This window comes from Urocitellus parryii, chromosome 10 (assembly GCF_045843805.1).
Source record: "Urocitellus parryii isolate mUroPar1 chromosome 10, mUroPar1.hap1, whole genome shotgun sequence".
Classification (NCBI taxonomy): Eukaryota; Metazoa; Chordata; class Mammalia; order Rodentia; family Sciuridae; genus Urocitellus; species Urocitellus parryii.
The window spans coordinates 81376922-81396867 of NC_135540.1; the positions used below are offsets into that span (position 1 = coordinate 81376922).

General features: G+C 50.4%; 1 protein-coding gene across 3 annotated transcripts in view; it reads right to left on the reverse strand.

Annotated features, from left to right (window-relative positions):
- The window catches only part of Cfap299 (cilia and flagella associated protein 299), a 615462-nt gene that overhangs the window by 403372 nt on the left and 192144 nt on the right, over positions 1 to 19946 (reverse strand). The window lies entirely within an intron of this gene.

Consider the following 19946-nt stretch of genomic DNA (forward strand, 5'->3'; position numbering starts at 1 on the left):
AAGCTGAAGGATACACCGCCACTCTCCTTCAGAGTGCGACATCAAAACAGGTCGGTGTCATTCAGCTCACCCCCCAGACAGCGGGAATTCGCATAAAATCTCTCCTAGGCTTGCCGGGAGAGGGTGTATCAAGCTGAGCCTCCATACAGGCTAGGGGGAAACCAGAGACACCTGACCTCCAACCCCTCCTCCCAGTAGCAGCCAAAAGGAAACCTGGCTAGCCAGCGCTGGGGGAGGGGCAAGCAGAAAAAATCAAAGTGATAGAGTGCCAGGGATCCCAGCAGCCTGCAGCAGGGCCCGGAGAGCCAGGCCAACTGATTCGCGTGGCCTGCCCTGCGGCTACAGAAGGCGTGGCGCCTCAGTGAAGCCATTAATTGGCAAGCAGGGAGGTTAGGGAAGGCCATTAGGTGGAATCCCACCAGCCAAGCCCACACGGACCCTTGGGCCTAGCACGGGTTCTCAGAAGGGGAAGGAAGCGGTACAGTCCCATCCCCCACAGCGGACACTCCGCCGAGCCAGTCAGCGGCCACCATCCGGGAAAGCTGAAGGATACACCGCCACTCTCCTTCAGAGTGCGACATCAAAACAGGTCGGTGTCATTTAGCTCACCCCCCAGACAGCGGGAATTCGCATAAAATCTCTCCTAGGCTTGCCGGGAGAGGGAGTATCAAGCTGAGCCTCCATACAGGCTAGGGGGAAACCAGAGACACCTGACCTCCAACCCCTCCTCCCAGTAGCAGCCAAAAGGAAACCTGGCTAGCCAACGCTGGGGGAGGGGCAAGCAGAAAATATCAAAGTGATAGAGTGCCAGGGATCCCAGCAGCCTGCAACAGGGCCCGGAGAGCCAGGCCAACTGATTCGCGTGGCCTGCCCTGCGGCTACAGAAGGCGTGGCGCCTCAGTGAAGCCATTAATTGGCAAGCAGGGAGGTTAGGGAAGGCCATTAGGTGGAATCCCACCAGCCAAGCCCACACGGACCCTTGGGCCGAGCACGGGTTCTCAGAAGGGGAAGGAAGCGGTACAGTCCCATCCCCCACAGCGGACACTCCGCCGAGCCAGTCAGCGGCCACCATCCAGGAAAGCTGAAGGATACACCGCCACTCTCCTTCAGAGTGCGACATCAAAACAGGTCGGTGTCATTTAGCTCACCCCCCAGACAGCGGGAATTCGCATAAAATCTCTCCTAGGCTTGCCGGGAGAGGGTGTATCAAGCTGAGCCTCCATACAGGCTAGGGGGAAACCAGAGACACCTGACCTCCAACCCCTCCTCCCAGTAGCAGCCAAAAGGAAACCTGGCTAGCCAGCGCTGGGGGAGGGGCAAGCAGAAAAAATCAAAGTGATAGAGTGCCAGGGATCCCAGCAGCCTGCAGCAGGGCCCGGAGAGCCAGGCCAACTGATTCGCGTGGCCTGCCCTGCGGCTACAGAAGGCGTGGCGCCTCAGTGAAGCCATTAATTGGCAAGCAGGGAGGTTAGGGAAGGCCATTAGGTGGAATCCCACCAGCCAAGCCCACACGGACCCTTGGGCCGAGCACAGGTTCTCAGAAGGGGAAGGAAGCGGTACAGTCCCATCCCCCACAGCGGACACTCCGCCTAGCCAGTCAGCGGCCACCATCCGGGAAAGCTGAAGGATACACCGCCACTCTCCTTCAGAGTGCGACATCAAAACAGGTCGGTGTCATTCAGCTCACCCCCCAGACAGCGGGAATTCGCATAAAATCTCTCCTAGGCTTGCCGGGAGAGGGTGTATCAAGCTGAGCCTCCATACAGGCTAGGGGGAAACCAGAGACACCTGACCTCCAACCCCTCCTCCCAGTAGCAGCCAAAAGGAAACCTGGCTAGCCAGCGCTGGGGGAGGGGCAAGCAGAAAAAATCAAAGTGATAGAGTGCCAGGGATCCCAGCAGCCTGCAGCAGGGCCCGGAGAGCCAGGCCAACTGATTCGCGTGGCCTGCCCTGCGGCTACAGAAGGCGTGGCGCCTCAGTGAAGCCATTAATTGGCAAGCAGGGAGGTTAGGGAAGGCCATTAGGTGGAATCCCACCAGCCAAGCCCACACGGACCCTTGGGCCTAGCACGGGTTCTCAGAAGGGGAAGGAAGCGGTACAGTCCCATCCCCCACAGCGGACACTCCGCCGAGCCAGTCAGCGGCCACCATCCGGGAAAGCTGAAGGATACACCGCCACTCTCCTTCAGAGTGCGACATCAAAACAGGTCGGTGTCATTTAGCTCACCCCCCAGACAGCGGGAATTCGCATAAAATCTCTCCTAGGCTTGCCGGGAGAGGGAGTATCAAGCTGAGCCTCCATACAGGCTAGGGGGAAACCAGAGACACCTGACCTCCAACCCCTCCTCCCAGTAGCAGCCAAAAGGAAACCTGGCTAGCCAACGCTGGGGGAGGGGCAAGCAGAAAATATCAAAGTGATAGAGTGCCAGGGATCCCAGCAGCCTGCAACAGGGCCCGGAGAGCCAGGCCAACTGATTCGCGTGGCCTGCCCTGCGGCTACAGAAGGCGTGGCGCCTCAGTGAAGCCATTAATTGGCAAGCAGGGAGGTTAGGGAAGGCCATTAGGTGGAATCCCACCAGCCAAGCCCACACGGACCCTTGGGCCGAGCACGGGTTCTCAGAAGGGGAAGGAAGCGGTACAGTCCCATCCCCCACAGCGGACACTCCGCCGAGCCAGTCAGCGGCCACCATCCAGGAAAGCTGAAGGATACACCGCCACTCTCCTTCAGAGTGCGACATCAAAACAGGTCGGTGTCATTTAGCTCACCCCCCAGACAGCGGGAATTCGCATAAAATCTCTCCTAGGCTTGCCGGGAGAGGGTGTATCAAGCTGAGCCTCCATACAGGCTAGGGGGAAACCAGAGACACCTGACCTCCAACCCCTCCTCCCAGTAGCAGCCAAAAGGAAACCTGGCTAGCCAGCGCTGGGGGAGGGGCAAGCAGAAAAAATCAAAGTGATAGAGTGCCAGGGATCCCAGCAGCCTGCAGCAGGGCCCGGAGAGCCAGGCCAACTGATTCGCGTGGCCTGCCCTGCGGCTACAGAAGGCGTGGCGCCTCAGTGAAGCCATTAATTGGCAAGCAGGGAGGTTAGGGAAGGCCATTAGGTGGAATCCCACCAGCCAAGCCCACACGGACCCTTGGGCCTAGCACGGGTTCTCAGAAGGGGAAGGAAGCGGTACAGTCCCATCCCCCACAGCGGACACTCCGCCGAGCCAGTCAGCGGCCACCATCCGGGAAAGCTGAAGGATACACCGCCACTCTCCTTCAGAGTGCGACATCAAAACAGGTCGGTGTCATTTAGCTCACCCCCCAGACAGCGGGAATTCGCATAAAATCTCTCCTAGGCTTGCCGGGAGAGGGAGTATCAAGCTGAGCCTCCATACAGGCTAGGGGGAAACCAGAGACACCTGACCTCCAACCCCTCCTCCCAGTAGCAGCCAAAAGGAAACCTGGCTAGCCAACGCTGGGGGAGGGGCAAGCAGAAAATATCAAAGTGATAGAGTGCCAGGGATCCCAGCAGCCTGCAACAGGGCCCGGAGAGCCAGGCCAACTGATTCGCGTGGCCTGCCCTGCGGCTACAGAAGGCGTGGCGCCTCAGTGAAGCCATTAATTGGCAAGCAGGGAGGTTAGGGAAGGCCATTAGGTGGAATCCCACCAGCCAAGCCCACACGGACCCTTGGGCCGAGCACGGGTTCTCAGAAGGGGAAGGAAGCGGTACAGTCCCATCCCCCACAGCGGACACTCCGCCGAGCCAGTCAGCGGCCACCATCCAGGAAAGCTGAAGGATACACCGCCACTCTCCTTCAGAGTGCGACATCAAAACAGGTCGGTGTCATTTAGCTCACCCCCCAGACAGCGGGAATTCGCATAAAATCTCTCCTAGGCTTGCCGGGAGAGGGTGTATCAAGCTGAGCCTCCATACAGGCTAGGGGGAAACCAGAGACACCTGACCTCCAACCCCTCCTCCCAGTAGCAGCCAAAAGGAAACCTGGCTAGCCAGCGCTGGGGGAGGGGCAAGCAGAAAAAATCAAAGTGATAGAGTGCCAGGGATCCCAGCAGCCTGCAGCAGGGCCCGGAGAGCCAGGCCAACTGATTCGCGTGGCCTGCCCTGCGGCTACAGAAGGCGTGGCGCCTCAGTGAAGCCATTAATTGGCAAGCAGGGAGGTTAGGGAAGGCCATTAGGTGGAATCCCACCAGCCAAGCCCACACGGACCCTTGGGCCGAGCACAGGTTCTCAGAAGGGGAAGGAAGCGGTACAGTCCCATCCCCCACAGCGGACACTCCGCCGAGCCAGTCAGCGGCCACCATCCGGGAAAGCTGAAGGATACACCGCCACTCTCCTTCAGAGTGCGACATCAAAACAGGTCGGTGTCATTCAGCTCACCCCCCAGACAGCGGGAATTCGCATAAAATCTCTCCTAGGCTTGCCGGGAGAGGGTGTATCAAGCTGAGCCTCCATACAGGCTAGGGGGAAACCAGAGACACCTGACCTCCAACCCCTCCTCCCAGTAGCAGCCAAAAGGAAACCTGGCTAGCCAGCGCTGGGGGAGGGGCAAGCAGAAAAAATCAAAGTGATAGAGTGCCAGGGATCCCAGCAGCCTGCAGCAGGGCCCGGAGAGCCAGGCCAACTGATTCGCGTGGCCTGCCCTGCGGCTACAGAAGGCGTGGCGCCTCAGTGAAGCCATTAATTGGCAAGCAGGGAGGTTAGGGAAGGCCATTAGGTGGAATCCCACCAGCCAAGCCCACACGGACCCTTGGGCCTAGCACGGGTTCTCAGAAGGGGAAGGAAGCGGTACAGTCCCATCCCCCACAGCGGACACTCCGCCGAGCCAGTCAGCGGCCACCATCCGGGAAAGCTGAAGGATACACCGCCACTCTCCTTCAGAGTGCGACATCAAAACAGGTCGGTGTCATTTAGCTCACCCCCCAGACAGCGGGAATTCGCATAAAATCTCTCCTAGGCTTGCCGGGAGAGGGAGTATCAAGCTGAGCCTCCATACAGGCTAGGGGGAAACCAGAGACACCTGACCTCCAACCCCTCCTCCCAGTAGCAGCCAAAAGGAAACCTGGCTAGCCAACGCTGGGGGAGGGGCAAGCAGAAAATATCAAAGTGATAGAGTGCCAGGGATCCCAGCAGCCTGCAACAGGGCCCGGAGAGCCAGGCCAACTGATTCGCGTGGCCTGCCCTGCGGCTACAGAAGGCGTGGCGCCTCAGTGAAGCCATTAATTGGCAAGCAGGGAGGTTAGGGAAGGCCATTAGGTGGAATCCCACCAGCCAAGCCCACACGGACCCTTGGGCCGAGCACGGGTTCTCAGAAGGGGAAGGAAGCGGTACAGTCCCATCCCCCACAGCGGACACTCCGCCGAGCCAGTCAGCGGCCACCATCCAGGAAAGCTGAAGGATACACCGCCACTCTCCTTCAGAGTGCGACATCAAAACAGGTCGGTGTCATTTAGCTCACCCCCCAGACAGCGGGAATTCGCATAAAATCTCTCCTAGGCTTGCCGGGAGAGGGTGTATCAAGCTGAGCCTCCATACAGGCTAGGGGGAAACCAGAGACACCTGACCTCCAACCCCTCCTCCCAGTAGCAGCCAAAAGGAAACCTGGCTAGCCAGCGCTGGGGGAGGGGCAAGCAGAAAAAATCAAAGTGATAGAGTGCCAGGGATCCCAGCAGCCTGCAGCAGGGCCCGGAGAGCCAGGCCAACTGATTCGCGTGGCCTGCCCTGCGGCTACAGAAGGCGTGGCGCCTCAGTGAAGCCATTAATTGGCAAGCAGGGAGGTTAGGGAAGGCCATTAGGTGGAATCCCACCAGCCAAGCCCACACGGACCCTTGGGCCGAGCACAGGTTCTCAGAAGGGGAAGGAAGCGGTACAGTCCCATCCCCCACAGCGGACACTCCGCCGAGCCAGTCAGCGGCCACCATCCGGGAAAGCTGAAGGATACACCGCCACTCTCCTTCAGAGTGCGACATCAAAACAGGTCGGTGTCATTTAGCTCACCCCCCAGACAGCGGGAATTCGCATAAAATCTCTCCTAGGCTTGCCGGGAGAGGGAGTATCAAGCTGAGCCTCCATACAGGCTAGGGGGAAACCAGAGACACCTGACCTCCAACCCCTCCTCCCAGTAGCAGCCAAAAGGAAACCTGGCTAGCCAACGCTGGGGGAGGGGCAAGCAGAAAATATCAAAGTGATAGAGTGCCAGGGATCCCAGCAGCCTGCAACAGGGCCCGGAGAGCCAGGCCAACTGATTCGCGTGGCCTGCCCTGCGGCTACAGAAGGCGTGGCGCCTCAGTGAAGCCATTAATTGGCAAGCAGGGAGGTTAGGGAAGGCCATTAGGTGGAATCCCACCAGCCAAGCCCACACGGACCCTTGGGCCGAGCACGGGTTCTCAGAAGGGGAAGGAAGCGGTACAGTCCCATCCCCCACAGCGGACACTCCGCCGAGCCAGTCAGCGGCCACCATCCGGGAAAGCTGAAGGATACACCGCCACTCTCCTTCAGAGTGCGACATCAAAACAGGTCGGTGTCATTCAGCTCACCCCCCAGACAGCGGGAATTCGCATAAAATCTCTCCTAGGCTTGCCGGGAGAGGGAGTATCAAGCTGAGCCTCCATACAGGCTAGGGGGAAACCAGAGACACCTGACCTCCAACCCCTCCTCCCAGTAGCAGCCAAAAGGAAACCTGGCTAGCCAGCGCTGGGGGAGGGGCAAGCAGAAAAAATCAAAGTGATAGAGTGCCAGGGATCCCAGCAGCCTGCAGCAGGGCCCGGAGAGCCAGGCCAACTGATTCGCGTGGCCTGCCCTGCGGCTACAGAAGGCGTGGCGCCTCAGTGAAGCCATTAATTGGCAAGCAGGGAGGTTAGGGAAGGCCATTAGGTGGAATCCCACCAGCCAAGCCCACACGGACCCTTGGGCCGAGCACGGGTTCTCAGAAGGGGAAGGAAGCGGTACAGTCCCATCCCCCACAGCGGACACTCCGCCGAGCCAGTCAGCGGCCACCATCCGGGAAAGCTGAAGGATACACCGCCACTCTCCTTCAGAGTGCGACATCAAAACAGGTCGGTGTCATTTAGCTCACCCCCCAGACAGCGGGAATTCGCATAAAATCTCTCCTAGGCTTGCCGGGAGAGGGAGTATCAAGCTGAGCCTCCATACAGGCTAGGGGGAAACCAGAGACACCTGACCTCCAACCCCTCCTCCCAGTAGCAGCCAAAAGGAAACCTGGCTAGCCAACGCTGGGGGAGGGGCAAGCAGAAAATATCAAAGTGATAGAGTGCCAGGGATCCCAGCAGCCTGCAACAGGGCCCGGAGAGCCAGGCCAACTGATTCGCGTGGCCTGCCCTGCGGCTACAGAAGGTGTGGCGCCTCAGTGAAGCCATTAATTGGCAAGCAGGGAGGTTAGGGAAGGCCATTAGGTGGAATCCCACCAGCCAAGCCCACACGGACCCTTGGGCCGAGCACGGGTTCTCAGAAGGGGAAGGAAGCGGTACAGTCCCATCCCCCACAGCGGACACTCCGCCGAGCCAGTCAGCGGCCACCATCCGGGAAAGCTGAAGGATACACCGCCACTCTCCTTCAGAGTGCGACATCAAAACAGGTCGGTGTCATTCAGCTCACCCCCCAGACAGCGGGAATTCGCATAAAATCTCTCCTAGGCTTGCCGGGAGAGGGAGTATCAAGCTGAGCCTCCATACAGGCTAGGGGGAAACCAGAGACACCTGACCTCCAACCCCTCCTCCCAGTAGCAGCCAAAAGGAAACCTGGCTAGCCAGCGATGGGGGAGGGGCAAGCAGAAAAAATCAAAGTGATAGAGTGCCAGGGATCCCAGCAGCCTGCAGCAGGGCCCGGAGAGCCAGGCCAACTGATTCGCGTGGCCTGCCCTGCGGCTACAGAAGGCGTGGCGCCTCAGTGAAGCCATTAATTGGCAAGCAGGGAGGTTAGGGAAGGCCATTAGGTGGAATCCCACCAGCCAAGCCCACACGTACCCTTGGGCCTAGCACGGGTTCTCAGAAGGGGAAGGAAGCGGTACAGTCCCATCCCCCACAGCGGACACTCCGCCGAGCCAGTCAGCGGCCACCATCCGGGAAAGCTGAAGGATACACCGCCACTCTCCTTCAGAGTGCGACATCAAAACAGGTCGGTGTCATTTAGCTCACCCCCCAGACAGCGGGAATTCGCATAAAATCTCTCCTAGGCTTGCCGGGAGAGGGAGTATCAAGCTGAGCCTCCATACAGGCTAGGGGGAAACCAGAGACACCTGACCTCCAACCCCTCCTCCCAGTAGCAGCCAAAAGGAAACCTGGCTAGCCAACGCTGGGGGAGGGGCAAGCAGAAAATATCAAAGTGATAGAGTGCCAGGGATCCCAGCAGCCTGCAACAGGGCCCGGAGAGCCAGGCCAACTGATTCGCGTGGCCTGCCCTGCGGCTACAGAAGGCGTGGCGCCTCAGTGAAGCCATTAATTGGCAAGCAGGGAGGTTAGGGAAGGCCATTAGGTGGAATCCCACCAGCCAAGCCCACACGGACCCTTGGGCCTAGCACGGGTTCTCAGAAGGGGAAGGAAGCGGTACAGTCCCATCCCCCACAGCGGACACTCCGCCGAGCCAGTCAGCGGCCACCATCCGGGAAAGCTGAAGGATACACCGCCACTCTCCTTCAGAGTGCGACATCAAAACAGGTCGGTGTCATTTAGCTCACCCCCCAGACAGCGGGAATTCGCATAAAATCTCTCCTAGGCTTGCCGGGAGAGGGTGTATCAAGCTGAGCCTCCATACAGGCTAGGGGGAAACCAGAGACACCTGACCTCCAACCCCTCCTCCCAGTAGCAGCCAAAAGGAAACCTGGCTAGCCAGCGCTGGGGGAGGGGCAAGCAGAAAAAATCAAAGTGATAGAGTGCCAGGGATCCCAGCAGCCTGCAACAGGGCCCGGAGAGCCAGGCCAACTGATTCGCGTGGCCTGCCCTGCGGCTACAGAAGGCGTGGCGCCTCAGTGAAGCCATTAATTGGCAAGCAGGGAGGTTAGGGAAGGCCATTAGGTGGAATCCCACCAGCCAAGCCCACACGGACCCTTGGGCCGAGCACGGGTTCTCAGAAGGGGAAGGAAGCGGTACAGTCCCATCCCCCACAGCGGACACTCCGCCGAGCCAGTCAGCGGCCACCATCCGGGAAAGCTGAAGGATACACCGCCACTCTCCTTCAGAGTGCGACATCAAAACAGGTCGGTGTCATTCAGCTCACCCCCCAGACAGCGGGAATTCGCATAAAATCTCTCCTAGGCTTGCCGGGAGAGGGAGTATCAAGCTGAGCCTCCATACAGGCTAGGGGGAAACCAGAGACACCTGACCTCCAACCCCTCCTCCCAGTAGCAGCCAAAAGGAAACCTGGCTAGCCAGCGCTGGGGGAGGGGCAAGCAGAAAAAATCAAAGTGATAGAGTGCCAGGGATCCCAGCAGCCTGCAGCAGGGCCCGGAGAGCCAGGCCAACTGATTCGCGTGGCCTGCCCTGCGGCTACAGAAGGCGTGGCGCCTCAGTGAAGCCATTAATTGGCAAGCAGGGAGGTTAGGGAAGGCCATTAGGTGGAATCCCACCAGCCAAGCCCACACGTACCCTTGGGCCTAGCACGGGTTCTCAGAAGGGGAAGGAAGCGGTACAGTCCCATCCCCCACAGCGGACACTCCGCCGAGCCAGTCAGCGGCCACCATCCGGGAAAGCTGAAGGATACACCGCCACTCTCCTTCAGAGTGCGACATCAAAACAGGTCGGTGTCATTTAGCTCACCCCCCAGACAGCGGGAATTCGCATAAAATCTCTCCTAGGCTTGCCGGGAGAGGGTGTATCAAGCTGAGCCTCCATACAGGCTAGGGGGAAACCAGAGACACCTGACCTCCAACCCCTCCTCCCAGTAGCAGCCAAAAGGAAACCTGGCTAGCCAGCGCTGGGGGAGGGGCAAGCAGAAAAAATCAAAGTGATAGAGTGCCAGGGATCCCAGCAGCCTGCAACAGGGCCCGGAGAGCCAGGCCAACTGATTCGCGTGGCCTGCCCTGCGGCTACAGAAGGCGTGGCGCCTCAGTGAAGCCATTAATTGGCAAGCAGGGAGGTTAGGGAAGGCCATTAGGTGGAATCCCACCAGCCAAGCCCACACGGACCCTTGGGCCGAGCACGGGTTCTCAGAAGGGGAAGGAAGCGGTACAGTCCCATCCCCCACAGCGGACACTCCGCCGAGCCAGTCAGCGGCCACCATCCGGGAAAGCTGAAGGATACACCGCCACTCTCCTTCAGAGTGCGACATCAAAACAGGTCGGTGTCATTCAGCTCACCCCCCAGACAGCGGGAATTCGCATAAAATCTCTCCTAGGCTTGCCGGGAGAGGGAGTATCAAGCTGAGCCTCCATACAGGCTAGGGGGAAACCAGAGACACCTGACCTCCAACCCCTCCTCCCAGTAGCAGCCAAAAGGAAACCTGGCTAGCCAGCGCTGGGGGAGGGGCAAGCAGAAAAAATCAAAGTGATAGAGTGCCAGGGATCCCAGCAGCCTGCAGCAGGGCCCGGAGAGCCAGGCCAACTGATTCGCGTGGCCTGCCCTGCGGCTACAGAAGGCGTGGCGCCTCAGTGAAGCCATTAATTGGCAAGCAGGGAGGTTAGGGAAGGCCATTAGGTGGAATCCCACCAGCCAAGCCCACACGGACCCTTGGGCCGAGCACGGGTTCTCAGAAGGGGAAGGAAGCGGTACAGTCCCATCCCCCACAGCGGACACTCCGCCGAGCCAGTCAGCGGCCACCATCCGGGAAAGCTGAAGGATACACCGCCACTCTCCTTCAGAGTGCGACATCAAAACAGGTCGGTGTCATTTAGCTCACCCCCCAGACAGCGGGAATTCGCATAAAATCTCTCCTAGGCTTGCCGGGAGAGGGAGTATCAAGCTGAGCCTCCATACAGGCTAGGGGGAAACCAGAGACACCTGACCTCCAACCCCTCCTCCCAGTAGCAGCCAAAAGGAAACCTGGCTAGCCAACGCTGGGGGAGGGGCAAGCAGAAAATATCAAAGTGATAGAGTGCCAGGGATCCCAGCAGCCTGCAACAGGGCCCGGAGAGCCAGGCCAACTGATTCGCGTGGCCTGCCCTGCGGCTACAGAAGGTGTGGCGCCTCAGTGAAGCCATTAATTGGCAAGCAGGGAGGTTAGGGAAGGCCATTAGGTGGAATCCCACCAGCCAAGCCCACACTGACCCTTGGGCCGAGCTCGGGTTCTCAGAAGGGGAAGAAAGCGGTACAGTCCCATCCCCCACAGCGGACACTCCACCGAGGCAGTCAGCGGCCACCATCCGGGAAAGCTGAAGGATACACCGCCACTCTCCTTCAGAGTGCAACATCAAAACAGCGGACACTCCATCCAGGCAGTCAGTGGCCACCATCCGGGAAAGCTGAAGAATACACCACCACTCTCCAACAGCTTGTAACATCAAAACAGCCAGCAGCAGGACCCCGGAGTTCCAGGCCAACTGATTCCCGCGGCCTGCCCCGCAGCTACAGAAGGCGTGGCGCCTCAGAGAAGCCATTAATTAGCAAGCAGGGAGGTTAGGGACTGCCATTAGGTGGAATCCCGCCAGCCAAGCCCACCGCCCACGCCCGGAAGAGGCCCAGCGATCTGCCAGCATTGTAGTCACGACACCCCAATTGGAATAGGGACAGAGCAGAGCCGCCTTCCACTCCCGGAACAGGCCCAGAGAGCCGCCAGCGTGATAGACACGTCACCCCAATTGGAGTAGGGGCACAGCCGCCGCCCGCACCTGCAAGGGAGACTTTTCAAGTATACAAGAGCAACATAAATAAATAGGGGGTAAATTTCAAAACACAACAGTTGCACCAAGCAGAAAGAAACGCGGGCAGTATGAAAAGACAAGGAAAGAAAGGACCACAAGCAATGCAGGTCAACTCAACTTTAGAAGAGGTAATAGCTGCAACAGATGGAATATCAGATAAAGAGTTCAGGATATATATGCTTCAGATGATCTGGAGTCTCAAGGAAGACATGAGACAGCAAAATCAGACAATGAAAGATCACATTGACAAACAAATCCAGGAAGTCAAAGATCAATTTCACAGGGAGATAGAGGTAATAAAAAACAAACAAATTGAAATTCTAGAAATGCAGGAAACAATAAACCAACTTAAAAACTCAATTGAGAATACTACCAGCAGAGTAGATCACTTAGAAGAGAGAACATCAGACAATGAAGACAAAGTATTTCAACTGGAAAAGAACATAGACAGCTCAGCAAGTCTGCTAAGAAACCATGAGCAGAACATCCAAGAATTATGGGACAATATCAAAAGACCAAATTTAAGAGTCATTGGGATACAGGAAGGCACAGAGCTCCATTCCAAAGGAATAAACAGTCTATTCAGTGAAATAATACGAGAAAACTTCCCAGAATTGAAGATTGAGACAGAATCCCAAATCCTAGAAGCCTACAGGACGCCGAATGTGCAAAATCATAAGAGATCCACACCTAGACACATTATAATGAAGATGTCCAACATACAGAATAAGGAGAGAATTTTAAAAGCTGCAAGAGAAAGAAAGCAGATTACATTTAGGGGTAAACCAATCAGGATAACAGCTGATCTCTCAACACAGACTCTGAAAGCTAGAAGATCCTGGAATAACATATTTCAAACACTGAAAGACAATGGGCTCCAACCAAGAATCGTGTATCCGGCGAAATTAAGCTTCAGGTTAGAAGATGAAATTAAAACCTTCCACAATAAACAAAAGTTAAAAGAATTCGCAGCTAGAAAACCATCTCTTCAAAAAATCCTTGGCAAAACATTACAGGAAGAGGAAATGGAAAACAACATTGAAAACCAACAATGGGAGGTAGGACAGTAAAGGGGGGAAAGTAGTCATAGAGGATAACAAATCAGGTTTAGTAACATCAATAAACAAATATGGATAGAAGAACAAACCATATCTCAATAATAACCCTAAATGTTAATGGCTTAAACTCACCAATTAAGAGACACAGGCTAGTAGAATGGATCAAAAAACAAGACCCAACAATATGCTGTCTACAGGAGACGCATTTGATAGGAAAAGATATACATAGACTGAAGGTGAAAGGTTGGGAAAAATCATATCACTCATATGGACCGCGGAAACAAGTGTCCATACTCATATCTAATAAAATAGATTTCAAGCCAAAGCTAATCAAAAGGGATATAGAAGGACACTTCATACTGCTCAAGGGAACCATACACCAACAAGACATAACAATCATAAATATATATGCCCCAAACAATGGTGCAGCTGTATTCATCAAGCAAACTCTTCTCAAGTTCAAGAGTCTAATAGACCAACATACAATAATCATGGGAGACTTCAACACACCTCTCTCACCACTGGACAGATCTTCCAAACAAAAGTTAAATAAGGAAACTATAGAACTCAATAACACAATTAACAACCTAGACTTAATTGACATATATAGACTATACCACCCAACATTAAGTAGCTACACTTTTTTCTCAGCAGCACATGGAACCTTCTCAAAAATAGACCATATACTATGTCACAGGGCAACTCTTAGACAATACAAAGGGGTAGAGATAATACCATGCATCTTATCTGATCATAATGGAATGAAACTGAAAATCAATGATAAAAGAAGAAAGGAAAAAGCAAGCATCACCTGGAGAATGAACAATAGGTTGCTGAGTGATCAATGGGTTTTAGAAGACATCAAGGAGGAAATTAAAAAATTCCTAGAGTTAAATGAAAACACAGACACAACATATCGGAATCTATGGGACACATTGAAAGCAGTTCTAAGAGGAAAATTCATTGCTTGGAGTTCATTCCTCAAAAAAAGAAAAAACCAACAAATAAATGATCTCATACTTCATCTCAAAATCCTAGAAAAAGAAGAGCAAAACAACAGCAAAAGAAGTAGAAGGCAAGAAATAATTAAAATCAGAGCTGAAATTAATGAAATTGAAACAAAAGAAACAATTGAAAAAATTGACAAAACTAAAAGCTGGTTCTTTGAAAAAATAAATAAAATTGACAGACCCTTAGCCATGCTAACGAAGAGAAGAAGAGAGAGAACCCAAATTACTAGCATACGGGATGAAAAAGGCAATATCACAACAGACACTTCAGAAATACAGAAGATAATCAGAAATTACTTTGAATCCTTATACTCCAATAAAATAGAAGATAGTGAAGGCATAGATAAATTCCTTGAGTCCTATGATCTGCCCAGATTGAGCCAGGAGGATATAGACAACCTAAACAGACCAATAACAATAGAGGAAATAGAAGAAACCATCAAAAGACTACCAACTAAGAAAAGCCCAGGACCGGATGGGTATACAGCAGAGTTTTACAAAACCTTTAAAGAGGAACTAACACCAATACTTTTCAAGCTATTTCAGGAAATAGAAAAAGAGGGAGAACTTCCAAATTCATTCTACGACGCCAACATCACCCTGATTCCGAAACCAGACAAAGACACATCAAAGAAGGAAAACTACAGACCAATATCTCTAATGAACCTTGACGCAAAAATCCTCAATAAAATTCTGGCGAATCGGATTCAAATACATATCAAAAAAATTATACATCATGATCAAGTAGGATTCATCCCTGGGATGCAAGGCTGGTTTAATATACGGAAATCAATTAATGTTATTCACCACATCAATAGACTTAAAAATAAGAACCATATGATCATCTCAATAGATGTAGAAAAAGCATTCGACAAAGTACAGCATCCCTTTATGTTCAAAACGCTAGAAAAATTAGGGATAACAGGATCATACCTCAACATTGTAAAAGCAATCTATGATAAGCCACAGGCCAGCATCATTCTGAATGGAGAAAAATTGAAGGCATTCCCTCTAAGATCTGGTACAAGACAGGGATGCCCTCTCTCACCACTTCTGTTCAACATAGTCCTCGAAACACTGGCCAGAGCAATTAGACAGTCAAAAGAAATTAAAGGCATAAAAATAGGAAAAGAAGAACTTAAATTATCACTATTTGCAGATGATATGATTCTATACCTAGCAGACCCAAAAGGGTCTACAAAGAAGCTATTAGAGCTAATAAATGAATTCAGCAAAGTGGCAGGATATAAGATCAACACGCATAAATCAAAGGCGTTCCTGTATATGAGCGACAAATCCTCTGAAACGGAAATGAGGACAACTACTCCATTCACAATATCCCCCCAAAAAATAAAATACTTGGGAATCAACCTAACTAAAGAGGTGAAAGATTTGTACAATGAAAATTACAGAACCCTAAAGAAAGACATAGAAGAAGACCTTAGAAGATGGAAAAACATACCCTGCTCATGGATAGGCAGAACTAACATCATCAAAATGGCGATATTACCAAAAGTTCTCTATAAGTTCAATGCAATGCCAATCAAAATCCCAACAGCATATCTTGTAGAAATAGATAAAAGAATCATGAAATTCATATGGAATAATAAAAGACCCAGAATAGCAAAAACAATACTAAGCAGGAAGTGTGAATCAGGCGGTATAGCGATACCAGACTTCAAGCTATACTACAGAGCAATAGTAACAAAAACAGCATGGTACTGGTACCAAAACAGGCGGGTGGACCAATGGTACAGAATAGAGGACACAGTAACCAATCCACAAAACTACAACTATCTTATTTTTGATAAAGGGGCTAAAAGCATGCAATGGAGGAAGGATAGCATCTTCAACAAATGGTGCTGGGAAAACTGGAAATCCATTTGCACCAAAATGAATCTGAATCCCTATCTCTCGCCGTGCACAAAAGTTAACTCAAAATGGATCAAGGAGCTTGATATTAAATCAGAGACACGGCATCTGATAGAAGAAAAAGTTGGTTATGATCTACACGCTGTGGGATCGGGCTCCAAATTCCTCAATAGGACACCCATAGCGCTAGAGTTAACAAATAGAATCAACAAATGGGACTTACTCAAACTAAAAAGTTTTTTCTCAGCAAAAGAAACAATAAGAGAGATAAATAGGGAGCCTACATCCTGGGAACAAATCTTTACTCCACACACTTCAGATAGAGCCCTAATAACCAGAATATACAAAGAACTCAAATAATTAGACAATAAGATAACAAATAACCCAATCAATAAATGGGCCAAGGACCTGAACAGACACTTCTCAGAGGAGGACATACAATCAATCAACAAGTACATGAAAAAATGCTCACCATCGCTAGCAGTCAGAGAAATGCAAATCAAAACTACCCTAAGATACCATCTCACTCCAGTAAGACTGGCAGCCATTATGAAGTCAAACAACAATAAGTGCTGGAGAGGATGCGGGGAAAAGGGCACTCTTGTTCATTGCTGGTGGGACTGCAAATTGGTGCAGCCAATTTGGAAAGCAGTATGGAGATTTCTCGGAAAGCTGGGAATGGAACCACCATTTGACCCAGCTATTCCCCTTCTCGGTCTATTCCCTAAAGCCCTAACAAGAGCATGCTACAGGGACACTGCTACATCGATGTTCATAGCAGCTCAATTCACGATAGCAAGACTGTGGAACCAGCCTAGATGCCCTTCAATAGATGAATGGATAAAAAAAATGTGGCATTTATACACTATGGAGTATTACTCTGCATTAAAAAATGACAAAATTATAGAATTTGGAGGGAAATGGATGGCATTAGAGCAGATTATGCTAAGTGAAGCTAGTCAATCTTTAAAAAACAAATACCAAATGACTCCTTTGATATAAGGGATGTAAACAAGGACAGGGTAGGGACGAAGAGCTTGAGAAGAATATTTACAGTAAACAGGGATGAGAGGTGGGAGGGAAAGGGAGTGAGAAGGGAAATTGCATGGAAATGGAAGGCGATCCTCAGGGTTATACAAAATGTCATATAAGAGGTAAGGAGGGGTAAGTCAAGAGAATACAAATGGAAGACATGATTTACAGTAGAAGGGGTAGAGAGAGAAAAGGGGAGGGGAGGGGAGGGGAGGGGGGATAGTAGACAATAGGACAGACAGTAGAATACATCAGACACTAGAAAGGCAATATGTCAATCAATGGAAGGGTAACTGATGTGATACAGCAATTTGTATACGGGGTAAAAGCGGGAGTTCATAATCCACTTGAATCAAACCGTGTAATATGATGTATTAAGAACTATGTAATGTTATGAACGACCAATAAAAATAAATAAATAAAAAAAAAATTTATTTATTATTATTTAAAAAAAAAAAAAAAAAAAAAAAAAACATTACATAGCTCTTGACATATTTCATACATTTGATTCAAGTGGGTTATGAACTCCCATTTTTACCCTGTATACAGATTGCAGAATCACATCGGTTACACAATTGTAAAGGAGGAAAAGTTTATCTGAGGGGTCACGGTTTCAGAGGTCTTAGTCCACAGAAGCCAACTCCTTTCCTTGGGGCCGAAGGGAGGCTGAACATCATGGCAGGAGAGTGAGGCAGAGGCAAACAGCTCACATCATGATCAGAGAGCAGAGAGAGGTTTCCACTTGCCACATATAAATATATACCCCCAAACCACTTCCTCAGCCACACCACCCCCACACCTCCAGTTACCACTCAAATGCATTAGAGATTAATTTATGGATTAGGGTAAGGCTATAACCCAATCATTGTTCCTCCAAACCTGTGCATTGTCTCATATCTGAGATTTTGGGGAACATCACATCCAAAGCATAACAGGTGATGTAGTCATGGAATTTCTAGAAGGTCATCAATTTTTATGCCAATAACTCTCAGAAAAGAAAATTATTTGAGAAATGTGATTTGTTTATTGGTAATGAGGATCACATTTCCATTGAGAAGAAAAATGGCAGCACTTCCCCCATCCTTTGCTGTGTAAGAGAGTTTTTAAATGATCAAATGTACGGAAAAGGTACTGGCATCTCTGAGAAAATTTTAGACCATCAGAAACACACAAGAGCAAGCTGAGAAGTACTAACATGTACACTAGACAGCTGTTTCTTTTCATTTTCTATGTTGAGAAAGACTCAAGTGGGAGTCCTAATATCTATAGTGTCTTAAATTGGTCAAACTCCACTCCTCTTGGATAACAGCTTTTCTTTTCTTCTAGGAGACAAAATGGGTTGGCTTCTGTGTGAGAAAAGTGTCTCTGAACGCCTCCTTTTTTTGTACATTTGGCAAGTATATATAGTTAATACTTAAATATGGTAGGTTAAGATGTTCTCACACTTTGGAGAAGAAAAACATTGCTTAGGATAAAATGTTATTTGTCTACGAATGTGTTTGATTCTATTCCTAAAACACACTGAAATATAACTTCACTTTTATTTTCTTTGGGTAGGCAGATATATCTTTTAACCTAACTTAGAATTTACTTTGTGACCTTCTGGTTGTATTTATATAGGTAAAGCCAATGAAAGCAGCAATAAAGAAACAAGCACTTGTATGGTATGCCTCCCTCCAGACCCTCTACCTGTGGAAACCCATCCTGTTATTCTATAGAACACTGAGACTGGTCATGCAAGCACTTTGAGCAAATAAGGCACTAGAAAACTGAAGGTCTTATGCTACATATGTGTGGTCTTTGTGTATTTCTCTAATATTGAAATAGCTATATAAGGAGATGGAGAATATGATACAATGTAATTCCAGGTTTCAACTCATCACCAGAGATAAGCAGTCAAATTGGAAGCCTCTACTGCATTTCTCAAAAACTAAGTAAGATAGTAGGAGCTTCCATGCATCTGGAAGAGTGGGCACCAGAATATTCAGAGCAAAGGAATATATGGAGGAGGGAAGGGACTATGTGAAAGAAGAGGGATTTCAGTGTAGAATTTTGGAGAGAAAGATACTTGAAGAAGATTATTAGAAAGATTTGTTTCATGATGCCTTTTTTATACATCCCTGTGTTAACACTTAAAAATCTACAGTCCTAGGATATAAATCTGACCCCAAGTAATAAAGAGAAAGAAAAACAATGGAGCAGCATTAGAAAAAGAAAGGGAGAGGAAAAGGGAGAGAGGGGCAAGGAGAAGAAAAGGGAGATCGAAGCATCCTAGATTGCTATGAAAGATTCAAGAAGTCATATAGAAGTCCTTGAGCAAAGGTCTGTCAATAAAGAGCTTTGGTTCCCCAAAATGGGTCTGCTTATGTGGAACTGCACCATGGGTTTCAAACAGTATATGAAGTGACCCCTGAATCAATATCAATCCCTACATAAGATGTATTCTCAGACGGCCCAATCTTCTTTCATCCATATAAAAAATCCTGAGATTTACAAACACCATTTATCACACAGTCTCAAAATAAAGTTGCCAGTAATATCATCAAGAATATGCTTATTGGAAAAAAATTGAGACTTTTTACAGATTTTTTATCTGCAGTGTATATGCTACTGGGGATATACAGTTATATGACAGTGTTTTAACATCCTTTCACTTGGAAAAGTTCTTTTTTTAATCCTTTCAAGGGAACATCCTCAGTGACTTAACTTCCTTCCACTAGGCTCTACCTTCTAAATGTTCCATCACCTCCCAGTAATTCCACAGGCAAGGAATTAAGCCTTCAGCACGTGGGCCTTTGAGGGACATTTGAGATGCAAGGTATAGCAGCTGAAATATGACCTCAATACAAATTAAGTTCATTTGGTTATTTATAAAACAAATTTAAAAATATCTATGGCATTTTAAAGTTAAGTGTCTACAATTGAGAGAAGATTTAGAGAAACCTATTAAGGTTTGGATCTTGAATGTCTCCCCAAGGCCCATGTGATAGAGTTGATTGCCAGGCTAGCAATTTTGAGAGGGGTGAGACCTTTATGAAGTGTGGCTTAGAGGAAGGAAGTTAAATCATGGAAGACTTGCCCTTGAAAAAGATATAGGAACCCCAGCCCTTTGTACCTTTTTGCTTCCTGGATGCCATGAGGTAAGTGGCTTCTCCCACCCCAA